We start from the raw sequence: 11,998 nt of genomic DNA, 5'->3' as shown, positions 1-11,998 counted from the left end.
ATAAATAGTGTTTTATTGTAAAAATCTGTCTAATCCACTTTGCTTTTCATCCACTGACGTCCTGCCTGGATGATCCGCTCTTGCAGCCCGTTTTAACTTTAGAGAAGTGTGACGTGATGGAGCTTCTGGGCTTCAGTAACGCTGTTCCATACTCCTGATGGGACGTCCGGTCATGACCCAAAGTATAAATAATCAGACATAAATTAACGGCGCATTCTAAACCATAAACAGCGGGATGTGTCCCTGCATTGATGTGAATTTGCATCAGCACCAAAGCATCAACCTGCAGGTACAAATTATGTGCGTCACCTACAGATGACGTTGAGGTCGGATGCATATCTGATACATGTCGCATGGCTGTTTAGACTGCGGACGCATTTGAAAAGATCGGATACAGATCGGCTTCCTAATGTGGCCCATATCGGATATGAAAAAGATCAAATCTGAAGTGGTTAGGGGTGTTTAAACTGTCAAGAAGATATCCGATCGTTGTCACTTGAGGGCACATTCGGATGCTGTCTAAACAGGGCCAAAGAGATGGAGGAATAGGACAAAAAAGAGGAAAATGGAAGAGAGCAGGTAATAAAGAGAAGGAACAATGGACAAATACAAAGGAAGTGGATAGGTTGAAGAAAAAAAGAGGAGGAAAAAGTGGAGATCACGATTATACATTATACAGACTACATACCCATGATTAGGATACAGGGGGTGCTTGGGATGCTCAGTCCAGCGGCAGTAGACTCCTGTTGTTGAAAAATAAAATATCAAGTAAACACTAAATGTCATAAACAATGTTTGCATCTATAGAGTATTTCCCATACAAATTAGGGATGTAACGATTCACATCAGATCTGTGTGCATCACTTTCTGGAGGAGCTGCAGTTTCATCCTCACCTCATAGCGCATCATCACACAAGGTATTCTATGTGTGCTGTGTTGATGCACAGCGCATGGCCGACAGCAGACCGGCCGCTGCAGGAGGTGACAATGCTGCTTCACTTAAGAAATGCTGACGCTGTCCATGTGAAACATTTTGCTAATTCTCCATTAGCTGGAGAAACATTGCATCATGTACTGCATATCTGGGAGTTTGTTTTTAAGTCCCTGCCAATCAATTTTCTTTTTCTAAATCGATTGATATTTTGACCAGTTCAAATTGATTTTAAATCCACTCCTTGAGTATCATTACATCCCTAATACAAATACTAAAGAATTAGGTCATAGTAGAGTAAATTTAATTTAATTTAAAAATCTGGGATCCAGATTTTTAAGGGGTCAGTAACTCATGTTACAAAATGGTAGGGGGAACATTACAAGCCAAATATCAAAAGAATGTCTGGGAGACAAAAAGAAGTAAACTTACCTCACTTTGGTAGAAAAGGAGATCAGGCTTTTCCTTGAAGTATTCTGCAATGCCCGAGATGAGCTGTACTGGATCTTCACCTGGTGGCATTTTCATCCCATTTGAGTCGAGGAAGTCTTTGATGTTCTTTCCCTTTCTGGATATTTCTTCTGCCAGCTTTGTCTGCACTGGTAAGCCAAGGAGGGTACATGTGTGGTCAAACAGGTGAACAGCTTCAAAAAGGAAGGGCCACTCTTCAAGTACTGTTTTTAGAGTGCTTCCTTTGTTGATTGTTGCACGTTGGATGGAATATGTTTCAGCCATTAAATTGCGAACATAAGACTCCTGTAGATGGCAGGTCCTGAAGCTACTTTTCAAGTCATCCTGTTTAGACTCTAGTTCTGTTATATTCTCAACAGCAGGCTGCCACTCCACACACCCATAACGATCTGAGAGTGCGGACTTTCTCTTCACTGCATCTTCACTCACTGCTGGTCTCGTGGTTGAGCTGAAGGTGATTGGCCTACTAATATTTTCAAGTCTGTTTTCTAGCTGTATGAAGAGAGAATCATATCCTGTTCCGATGATTTTGGTTCCGCTGACCTCTCTGTCTTGAAAAGAACAGGGATATTGATCTACAATCTTCTTGGCAATCTCCCGCAGCTTTGCTCTTCCAGGTCTTCCACGCACTTTACTGACTACATCATCAATGACTATCCGGACCAGCTCTCTTCTCTCTTTAGGCTTTGGTCTCTTCTTTTCACTTAAAGAAAGCATAAGGTTTGGAGGCATTTTGTGCCATGGTACAGCAGTTTCTCTGGATGGAGAATCCTCCATGGGACCAGGTGTTGGAAGTGGATTCTGTTGCAGAGATGTCAATCCAAGTACAGCCTGTGACTCTATGGATAACATAAAACCAAATGTTATATTTTCATTTAAGAATTAATCAACAGCAGTCCAGGAATTGCATAAATAAATGCATGCCACTGGCATTATGTACTATAAAACCACATCATTGGTTAAGCTAATAAAGTGTTATGAACAAGCTGAAACAAAATCTGTCTGAATGTACAGTATTCAAATGGTCTTCCAGCTAGGCATAAGGTGGATTTATACTTGTGCATGGTCTGCATCGGCATAACCGCCTTAGGCTCTGCGCAGGCCCATGGAGGCCTGACGCACACCTCTCCGGACCTGACCCGCATCCCAGTTATGTGAGTGCAGACTCTCTTGTGATTGGCCAGTTTGATTACACGAGTTTGGGTGTTTGGGTTCTGTGGATGGATGGATGAATGGACGGACGGACGGAGGCTAAGTTACAAGTATGAAACTCGCACTCATGACTCAAAATAAATTTTGTCTTCTTCTGAAGGTGATAAAAAAAAACCTCTAAGGTGTGATGCAGCTTTGGCACTTAATTTGAGGTTGAGCTGGAGCAGGTGTCATCCTCAGCCCTCAGTCTAAATCCAACATAAATAAAGAAATTATGGAATTTTTTTTTTCTTTTCTAAAAGGTGCTATGTATTCAATTATGTATTTGATTATGACAGCACAGTATCTATTCCATGGCTTTATTACTTAAAAATCTTAATTCATGCAGTAATCAATCTTCCTGGACAAATAATAATAAGCTAAGCCAACTTTAAAGGAAACTGCAGTACAATGCTGTAACCCTACGCTCAAGTATAAACAGGCTGCCTCTGCGTCAGCTATGTGGGCCTGACTTCATGCAAACACAGCACGAGTATAAACCCACCTTCATAATTTGCGAACTTTCAAAATTGTCACACACACAGAGTACTGAACAAATCCTTATCGTCCATAGACCATTCAATCCTCCATATAATGGCAAACAGCTGATACAGTGCAGAAAGATCTGGGACCATATTCACAAAGAATCTATTTCACCAATAGGAGGACTCCTAAATAGCACTAAAAGTTTTTAGCTAAGAGCTCCCTCTTAAAACCTTTTCACAAAGCTGCTGAAAGGAACATGACTTTATCTCCGGTGTAAGTGCATTATTTCTGTTCACTGGCAATATCAGTGTGACAGTCTTAACCACTGATACCCTCATGACTGAAGTGATACAGTTTTAAAAGCTTAGCGCCTTAGGAGTCCTCCTGACGACTCCTAACCATTTTAAGCTTTAGGAGCTAGTTTTCGCGCTAAAATGCTTTGTGAAATACTCTTAGTCCTAAATTTAGGACAGGCACACCCTTTTTTTCTAAGAGTTACTCCTGAATCAGCAGCTTAGGAGCTACTTTTAGCCTTCTTTGTGAATATGGCCCTTGGTTTATAAATCTTACCTGCATTAGGGATTTAAAAAATAAAAGAAAAAAATGAAAAAAGAAAAAAAATCTTGCCTGCAGTGAATGCTTGAATTAGCCTTCTACACTGAATGGGTGGCAGAATTCCATCGACATCTTCAGTCTTGACAAAGTTAAGGTCATCTACACTGTTTACTCCAATCTCCTTTAGTCTTGCCATGAGTGACTCCATTACAACATGACTGAGTGATGGCATGGCTTTCTGAACTAATTCTTTCACAAGCTCCATAGTGGCATGTGCTTGAGTGGGATGAGTAACCTTGCACCTATGTGGTAAAAAGAAAGTGGAATGTAATCATTAAGCCTGTCAGGACTTTCACAAATAAGCTTTTCAGAACTGTTTTTGTCAATCTCATAGACGCCAAGCTCAGGTACCCAGCTGGCCATTTTCATCCTCAACAAAAGCAGGACAGTTGTTTCGCTTTTGATAATGATGCTCACTATTTCCCCTAGCTGTAGTTGTCTTTTGGTATATCTGTGTATGACAAGCATACCATTTGCATACAAAGTGCCTTTAACTTGCACTTTGTCTGTAACAACTGAGTTACATGAGTCCAGTCCGAAATCTGCGACTGCTGCCCTTATGCCACCATCATAGAGCTCTGGATAAAAGCGATTGGAGTCTTTCACTTGAACCTGGGGGCTGAAAAAACTCCCCTGACTCTGATATGCCTGAAACAACTGGTGCCTGTTAGCGAGTGACTTAGTGACATTTCTGAAGTTCTGACTTGACCTGATACATCTTTTGAAATAGCTATGCTTACTTTCAAAGCGCATGGTCCAAGTATGTATGAGTGGACCAAACTGCAGACTCAAATCGGCATAATGAAGCAGATAATGGTGTTTTGGTCTCAGTTTTAAATGTGGGAATAACTCTTGCCTCATTTCCACATACTCTTCAGTCAGGACTTTCATGTAAGCAATCTGAGACTCCGAGAGGCTAGGTGCACAGACACATTCAACTTACTCCCTCAGAAGGAGAATCAGCTGCCAGACAGCATTGTCAGCATCTTCAATTCTGTCATGTATCAGAAGTGGCAGGAACCGCAACAGCCACCTGTTTTGGGCTGCATGGCCTCCAAGCTTTGTTCCTTTATTTGGAATAGCATTTGGTTTATTGCTGCTTTCACCTGGAAATAATCTGAGTCTGTCATTTAGTAACTCATAACTGAACCACTGCTCTTTTTTAATAAGGCACTGCAAACACATTGCCAAGTCATAGTCTACAACACCTTCAAACAAGTCATGTGCTAAACAGGGTGGCAGTCCAGGCTGGCACACATGGAAATGTGAGAGTTTGTTGAAAACACTGTTGCCTTTAATGCCCTGATGCATGGACACTTCAGGGTGACTCTCCAAAAACTGCACAGACTCATTATAATCAGTAGGATCTCTATGAGGGAAAACAGTGAGAGGGTCCAAATGAAATGCATTTCTTGTGACTAGACAGTATCTACAGAAAAACTCAGCAGAACTGAAATTTTCTGTGAACCCACCGATCATGTGGGAGCCCATATTATCTCCCATTATGCATGCAACAGTTCCTCTGTATATCTTATCCCCAAAAGATATGCCTTTTTCTTCCAGCTGACACAGGTCTGACACAAGCTCACTGAAAACTTGGTCTACTCCAAAATACTTGCAGTCATTCTCTATACAAAGCAGTACCAACTGGATTTGATCAACAGTTGATCTGATGTGTGGATGGAAATTTCCAATAGTGAAGTACACAGCTAAAACTTTGTGCTTTTGCTTGGCAGATCCAAGAGGATTAGCCACCTCAAAAGCATCTTGAAATAGCATCACCTTTAAAGAATCTGGGTCTGTGGCAAACATCTCATTAGATTTAAAGGCATGCCCATCAGTGAAATCATGAAGTACACCATCTTCAACAAGATGAGGGTTACAACTCTGCTGAATTTCGCTTCCCTTTTTGAGCATTGCCGTGAGGCTGCTCAGTATAGGGATGTAATGATAATGTCGCCTCTGCCCTCTGTCATCGTAGCCAAGAGTGACCTCAACAGGCTGAACATAGTCAAAGTGTGTCTTGTAATATTGCAGTCGTCGATGGTGTGTAGTTAAAGTCCCACTTGCGTGTAAAGCCTCATACATAGGGCTACGCTCATATACACTCTTCCCTAGACATATTAATTTTTCTGTTGGGACACCATATTGTTCAAGTTCTTCAGCTAGTACATCTACCATATGCTCTTGTTGAATATCCTGAAGAGTTTTCATCTCATTTGCAATCTCTGTTATTGTGGAGGCTGGAACTAAATATTTTGTCTGCAAACCCAAGTAGAACAGAGCTAGATTTTCTGTGAAGGCATCTCCAACTTTATCACTCTTAGCAGCCTTACTTTGGTCTATATCAACATCTGTCATTTGGTGTGCATTACTCACATCAGTCCCTTCAGGTATATTGTCTGCACTTGGAAAATGCTGTTCTGAAACCTCACATATATGAACAGGTGCTACCTGGATCGCACTCCACCCTCTGTGATACCTGGAAATATGAGAGGAAAATGAAGTCTTTACATTAAAAGTCTTAGGACATCCATTAAAGGGACACGTTACAGTCAGACCCTCTTGGATGTGCTCATTTAAGTGAGACACAAGCTGTTTAACATCTCCATATTCTCTGCTACAAAAATTGAACGAACACTTCAACTGCACAGAAACACTACGGTTCCAAGTTTGCCTGATCCCTGTGTCTGGGTGTGTTCGTGACATGTGAACAGCAAGGCAGCTGAATGAAGAAAATTTTTTTCCACATTCTTTATGGCCACATGACAGGAGCACATTGTGAAGATGTCGATGTGATCTGCAGTGCCTCAAATATTCAGTCAATGAGACACATTTAAAGTCACATACATTACACACCAGCATGGTGGCGTGGGTTATGGCAGTGTTTCTCAATTCCGGTCCTCAGGACCCACTGCCCTGCTTCTTTTCGATGTGTTCCTACTCCAAATGACCATCAAGATCTTTGCAAGTTAGAAGTGTCAATAAGACATGCAGGGCAGTGGCTCCTGAGGACCCGAATTGAGAAACACTGGGTTATGATGACTCTTAGGACGCCCAACTTCAGCAGCCAAAACAGATTACTATGGCTAGTTATGCTGTCACTGTAGGTAGGAGCGCATTGTCTTGCTAACTAGTGTTACATGATAAAAATAACAACAATGGATTAGATTGATACACTTTTTTCAGCAGGTCTCACAATGGTTCCATTATTCACACACTCCTCATTCATACACGGCTTTCATAACGTGTACAGTCGAAGGTCGTAACTTGCGCAAGAGAGTGAACAGCTCTGAACTCGGCGAAGCGAGCAACCTGCCTGTGGCAAGCCGAGACGCAGTACAAACCGTGTTCAATGGGCATGACCCTTTAGCTAGCTTGCTGCTCTTTGATGTGGCATTGTCTGCCACATGTCACACTGTCAGACTGTGTGATCGCGCTGTGTATTAGGACCGAGAAGGTGGATCAACTGGGGCAATGAAAGCAGCCCGTTGTCGTAACAACTGTTGTTGGGTACAACTTGCTAACAGAGGCTAATGGCTGGCAGCGAGTGGCAGCGGCTCAGCCTCGACTCTTAACTGACGGCCAGGCTAATAACACAGTGTGTGACCACGCTGTGTATCAGGACCGAGAAAGTGGATCAACTGGGGCTGTGGCGATGAAAGTAGCCCGTTGTCGTAACAACTGTTGTTGGGTACGACTGTCTAATGGCTGACCGCGAGTGGCAGCGGCTCAGCCTCGACTCGTAACTGACAACCGCCACAATAAAGTTTAAAATAAAAATGTAACGCTTACTCATAAAAAGCGTAACTTTTTTTAAACTAACCTAATCCTAAAATGACTTGGGACTAATGTTCTTTGGCGCTCCGGGAAAGTTAATGTTGAAACGTTAAAAAAAATGGGCTTTTAAAAAGAGCGCGAGATGAGAAGAAAAGCGATACAGACAGAAACAAGCTGGATATCTTTTTCCGATAAAATGCACAAAGAAAACCTAAAACTTATTTTATACTGGTTAAAGAGAATGTATATTTTACCACAGAAGTGACAAAGTATTTTACCGACTCTTAAGACGAAGCTTTGTCGAAGGTCTGCTGTTGCCTTGAAGCCACGGCTTGAGGAGCACCGCTTTTCCCACAATGCAATGCGTTCATAACAAATACAGTTAAAAGACCCGTAAAAAAATATTACAGAAAATTCCTTCAAATGGACACAGTATTTTATACCGTATATTTACGGACTTTTCTTACAGTGTAGGCCTATGAGTAGAAGTGTGTGATGCTTTCTAAACAGCAGTTATTTATTTATATGTTATTTATCAACATATTGAATCCCAAGGCAAAGTGACCCCAAACTTTTGAACGGTATAGATATATATATATATATATATATATATATATGTGTGTGTGTGTGTGTGTGTGTGTGTCATATATGTGTGTAAAAGAAAACATGTAGTTTGGCTTAGATATCTAATGTATATGTAGTTACTGCTTTGAATCATGTTGCTAGAAGGCCTTCATATGCTTAACAACAGACATTTAGAGTCACTCTCTTAAGCCATCTCTGCCAGAGTCCGTTAATTTCAGGGCCTGAAATTCATTTTTCAAAATGGGGGGGTTCCCCCCTTACATGCATCATATAGGAGGGATTTGTTCTCTTTGGGGGGTCTTACCAGTGAGTTTTACTGCAGGTCTCCTACTCGTACCTCAGATTAACGTGCAGATTTCATTGCAGTCTCTCCTTTCTTAGCCGTCATCTCAGATAACTTCAGATAAGTTCAGATGATTTAAGGAGTTCCTTAACTGAGTTTTACCAGGTGATGCCACCACAAGAAGGATTGGGGCAGACCACCTTAACCTTCCACAACTTATAGAGCATCCAGACGAGTAGTGGATGGGTGAAAACACGGTCTGGTGAAGGCTCCTGGTGGTAGAGACTCGGCTGAGGTGGGTAGTACCACAGCTTCAGGTTGTCCTGGAGCTCCAGTTTTCCCTTTACCCCCGATCTTAAACAAGGCTTCTGATATCCACCCATGGTCTTCAGGTGGAAGCCCTCTGCCCACAAACAGGGCAGCTGAGTGAGGGGTGACCCAGTAGGGGTTACAGGGTGGATAGATGTGAGTAACAGGTTGGGTGGAGGAGGGAGGGTGGGAGTGGGTGGAGGAGGGGCTGCCTCTGGGGTTTTGAAGCCCTGGACTCTTCATTCTGGCCACTCAGGATGGCTGGTGTCTGGCGGGGTCGGCAGCTGCAGATCTTGGCCCACCGGGGCCTGGACCCTGTGACCCCGGGGGGCTCTGGCTGGGGCTTTGCTCTGCCGCCCTTGGGGTGGGTCCAGGGTAGTCTTTGTGGTGGGGTGGCTTGGGTTCGTGCTCCAGGATTACCAACGATCACCCCGATCTCTAGGCCGCCCTAGTTTGCCTCTAGTCTCCGTGGAGACGTGATCGCATTTGCAGGATCACACTCATCTCTGATCGCTCCTCATTCCTCATCCTCTTCATGCTGACAGTCACTGAGTTGTCCAGTGGGTTTATACACTAAGAAATACTTTTGTTCAGGATTTTTTTATTATTATTTATGTGTGTGTCTTTGGTACTTTGGTTGTTGATGTGATACATCTTGTTGCTGTCTGGGTTTTTTTTTTTAGGAACTCCTGATGATTGTCAGCTTAGTTTACTTGTAAAAGCTGTAAGAAATTCTTTGTTGTGTTTCTGTACAGGTGTAGCAGCAGAAGGAAGGCTCCTTCTTCGCCTCTGGTTCCTGCAACAAGAGGGGGACACTCTCCTCCGCCTTTAACTTCAGGGCCTGTCTTTGGGTGGATCCTGCTGGACTATCCAGCTCCTGTGGTCGCGGCCTCCTGGCTGCCCTCCAGAGAGCTGTTTCCTGTCTGCGCCGCCTCCCAGCCTGACTAAACTAAATATTTTAATATGTAGGTGTTGACAAACATGCAGTTATTGTGGTATTTATGTATTTATTTATCAATTTTACTTGTAATTTAAGTTTGATTCACTGAATATTCTATGAAAATGTTACCACCACTTCCTTTCTCCTCAGCGGAGCTGCTTTCAAAGTGATTTTCCAAACACATGAAGTTTCTGGACAAAGTATCAGATCAGTATCAGATCGGTATCAGACCGGTATCGCCGATACTGGCTTGTATTTTACTTGGTATCGGATCAGAAAGAAAGCGAGTGGCATCGTACATCACTACTCCAGTACTCCTGCTGGCAGCACGCGGTGTGATGGAAACCTACGAGCCTGCGTGCTCTAGTCTGGAGCTGCTCTTAAAGGGCCAGCGTCACTAAAATACCCCACACAGTTATCACAATACCAGCTTTACAAGCAGAACGAATGTGAACAGGTAAACAGTTTAAAACATAAGCTCCGTTTCACAATGACACATGCTTAATATCAGTTTACTTGGCTACAGATAAATATATTTAAACGGCCTCTCATTACACAGTTCTTACCTTTCAGTTTACCAAACCAAGACTTGGTGGTTCACATGTTGCAGCTGCAGAGCCGAATGTCGCCATGGCCAGGAAAGTGTCTCAGGTAAACTGCAATCACACGTCAACTGTTTAAAAGTGGGTTGTTAATACAAGTTACTTAGACTCTGTTTTACAGAAACAAGTCATGGAAGGTGGGAGATTACTGGTTCTCCGGTCAGCACTGCATCTCAGTGAGTGATGACCTTTTCAGCCAGAGCATCTGTAGTTCTACACTTCATTCTCTGTACAGCATTAAAGTCTTTTCCTACAGATTTAAACATCCGATGATAAAACTTTGTTCAGGCTCTAGACCCCCAAACTCCCTTGGTGTTCCTCTGTTTGATCGGGAGAGGATGGAGCACATCTGGCGGGTCCAGAAGAAGCATGTGAAGAGCATCCAAGATCCACCAGGTGTTGCTCTCTACACTAAAACTGGGAGCTGACCAAGGGAGGTGTGTGTCTGCCGGTGTTTAGGTGAACCAGAGGCTCAACTTCCTTGGAGTCTTTTCATCTGCAGCTAAACCGCTTCATACCAGGTTTGTGTTGAGAGAACTGAAACCAGAACGTGTGTGTTATTGACGTGTGGTTGTGTATGTGATGTGGTTCATGTGTTGTGTACGCCAATAATGTTTCAGTTTGATATTTCATGTTACGTTTCAGTGTACTTCTAGGGAGCAGTGCCAACAGCCTGAATGTTCAGGTTTACCTGTTGGAAGGGCTACACAGGTGGAACCAGGACCAGGTGTTGCTGCCATGGCAACTGAGAAGTCTCCTTTGTGCTGCTACTCTGGTGATTTGCTGCATTCTGTCAACCAAACCTACAAGAAGCTGTTTGGCAGAAAGGTGGCGCCAGAGTTCTGTCCGTCCTCATGTTACACAGGTCAGAATTACATCAGTGTTACCAGGACAAAGGAAAAGCATGAGGCTGCATCTCTCTGAAAACTCTTGTGTTGTACTGTATACCTGTGAAACTGTGTTGCTTAGTGAAAACAATATTTAGCCTTTTGTTACTGTGTATGTATTTCATGATCCTTCCAGCCGACTGGTTTTTACTCATTCCAGTCTGCATGGTGTTTATTTATTTGGTCCTGTCTCAGGCAAACTCGTAGGAGTGCAGTATCTGTTCCAGCAGACTGGTCAGGAACTGCAGGACATGAACCCTGACTCAGAGGAGACCGCCCGGTTGGTTGAGGAGCACGATGTGGTGCTTGATGAGGAAGATGAGGGCTTTTCTGACCTCACAGACGAGCCACAGTGCTGGATATGGAGGTTCAACCTGCTCCCAGCACCTCCTCCACACTGGCCTCTGGCATATCTGAGGCTGGAGATTCCTCACATGAAACTGTGCTCAGTAACAGTTATTTGCTGCTGTTTTCTACATACTGTATGTTCACGGATGTTATTGAAACTAAAGGTTTTAAATAGTAATTTTCTGTTTTCTGCTTAATAACATTGGCAGGCTGTTGATGAGCAGAATGTGGCTGGATACCAGCATGTGGAGGAGAAAGATCCTAAATAGAATTTAGGGAACTTGCTCGTCAATAATTGTAAATAGTTCTGATTGTTTGAGTGTTTATTGTAAATATTGGTCTTTTTTAAATGGTTCTTGTATTATTCATTTTCTGTGTAAAAGCAACATTTCTCATTGTGAAGAGCGACATTAAACACACAATATTAGTGAATAATTGTTTAACTTGTTTAATTATTGTTTAACAGTGTTTATTGAAAAACATGTTTGTCGTTGTTCTTAATGACATTGAACATTAAACAGTGAGTGTGAAATGATTATTGTGGTGATTATAATAATAATAATAATAATG

The 11,998-nt window shown here is 42.6% G+C and overlaps 1 long non-coding RNA gene across 2 annotated transcripts; it reads left to right on the top strand.

The window, feature by feature from the left end:
• Positions 1-8,514: 8,514 nt before the first annotated feature.
• On the top strand, positions 8,515-11,842 carry LOC121635622. Of its 2 annotated transcripts, XR_006009476.1 has the most exons (8): positions 8,515-8,637; positions 9,407-9,616; positions 9,742-10,048; positions 10,165-10,242; positions 10,315-10,369; positions 10,482-10,714; positions 10,850-11,058; positions 11,276-11,842. It is a non-coding gene; the product is annotated as an uncharacterized LOC121635622 (long non-coding RNA). The 2 variants fall into 2 exon arrangements; XR_006009477.1 differs by lacking the exon at positions 9,742-10,048.
• The last annotated feature ends 156 nt before the right edge of the window (positions 11,843-11,998 follow it).

The sequence above is a fragment of the Melanotaenia boesemani genome, chromosome 24 (genome assembly GCF_017639745.1).
Source record: "Melanotaenia boesemani isolate fMelBoe1 chromosome 24, fMelBoe1.pri, whole genome shotgun sequence".
NCBI lineage: Eukaryota > Metazoa > Chordata > Actinopteri > Atheriniformes > Melanotaeniidae > Melanotaenia > Melanotaenia boesemani.
Note: the sequence above shows the minus strand (reverse complement) of the source record. Positions and strands in the feature narration are given on the sequence as shown.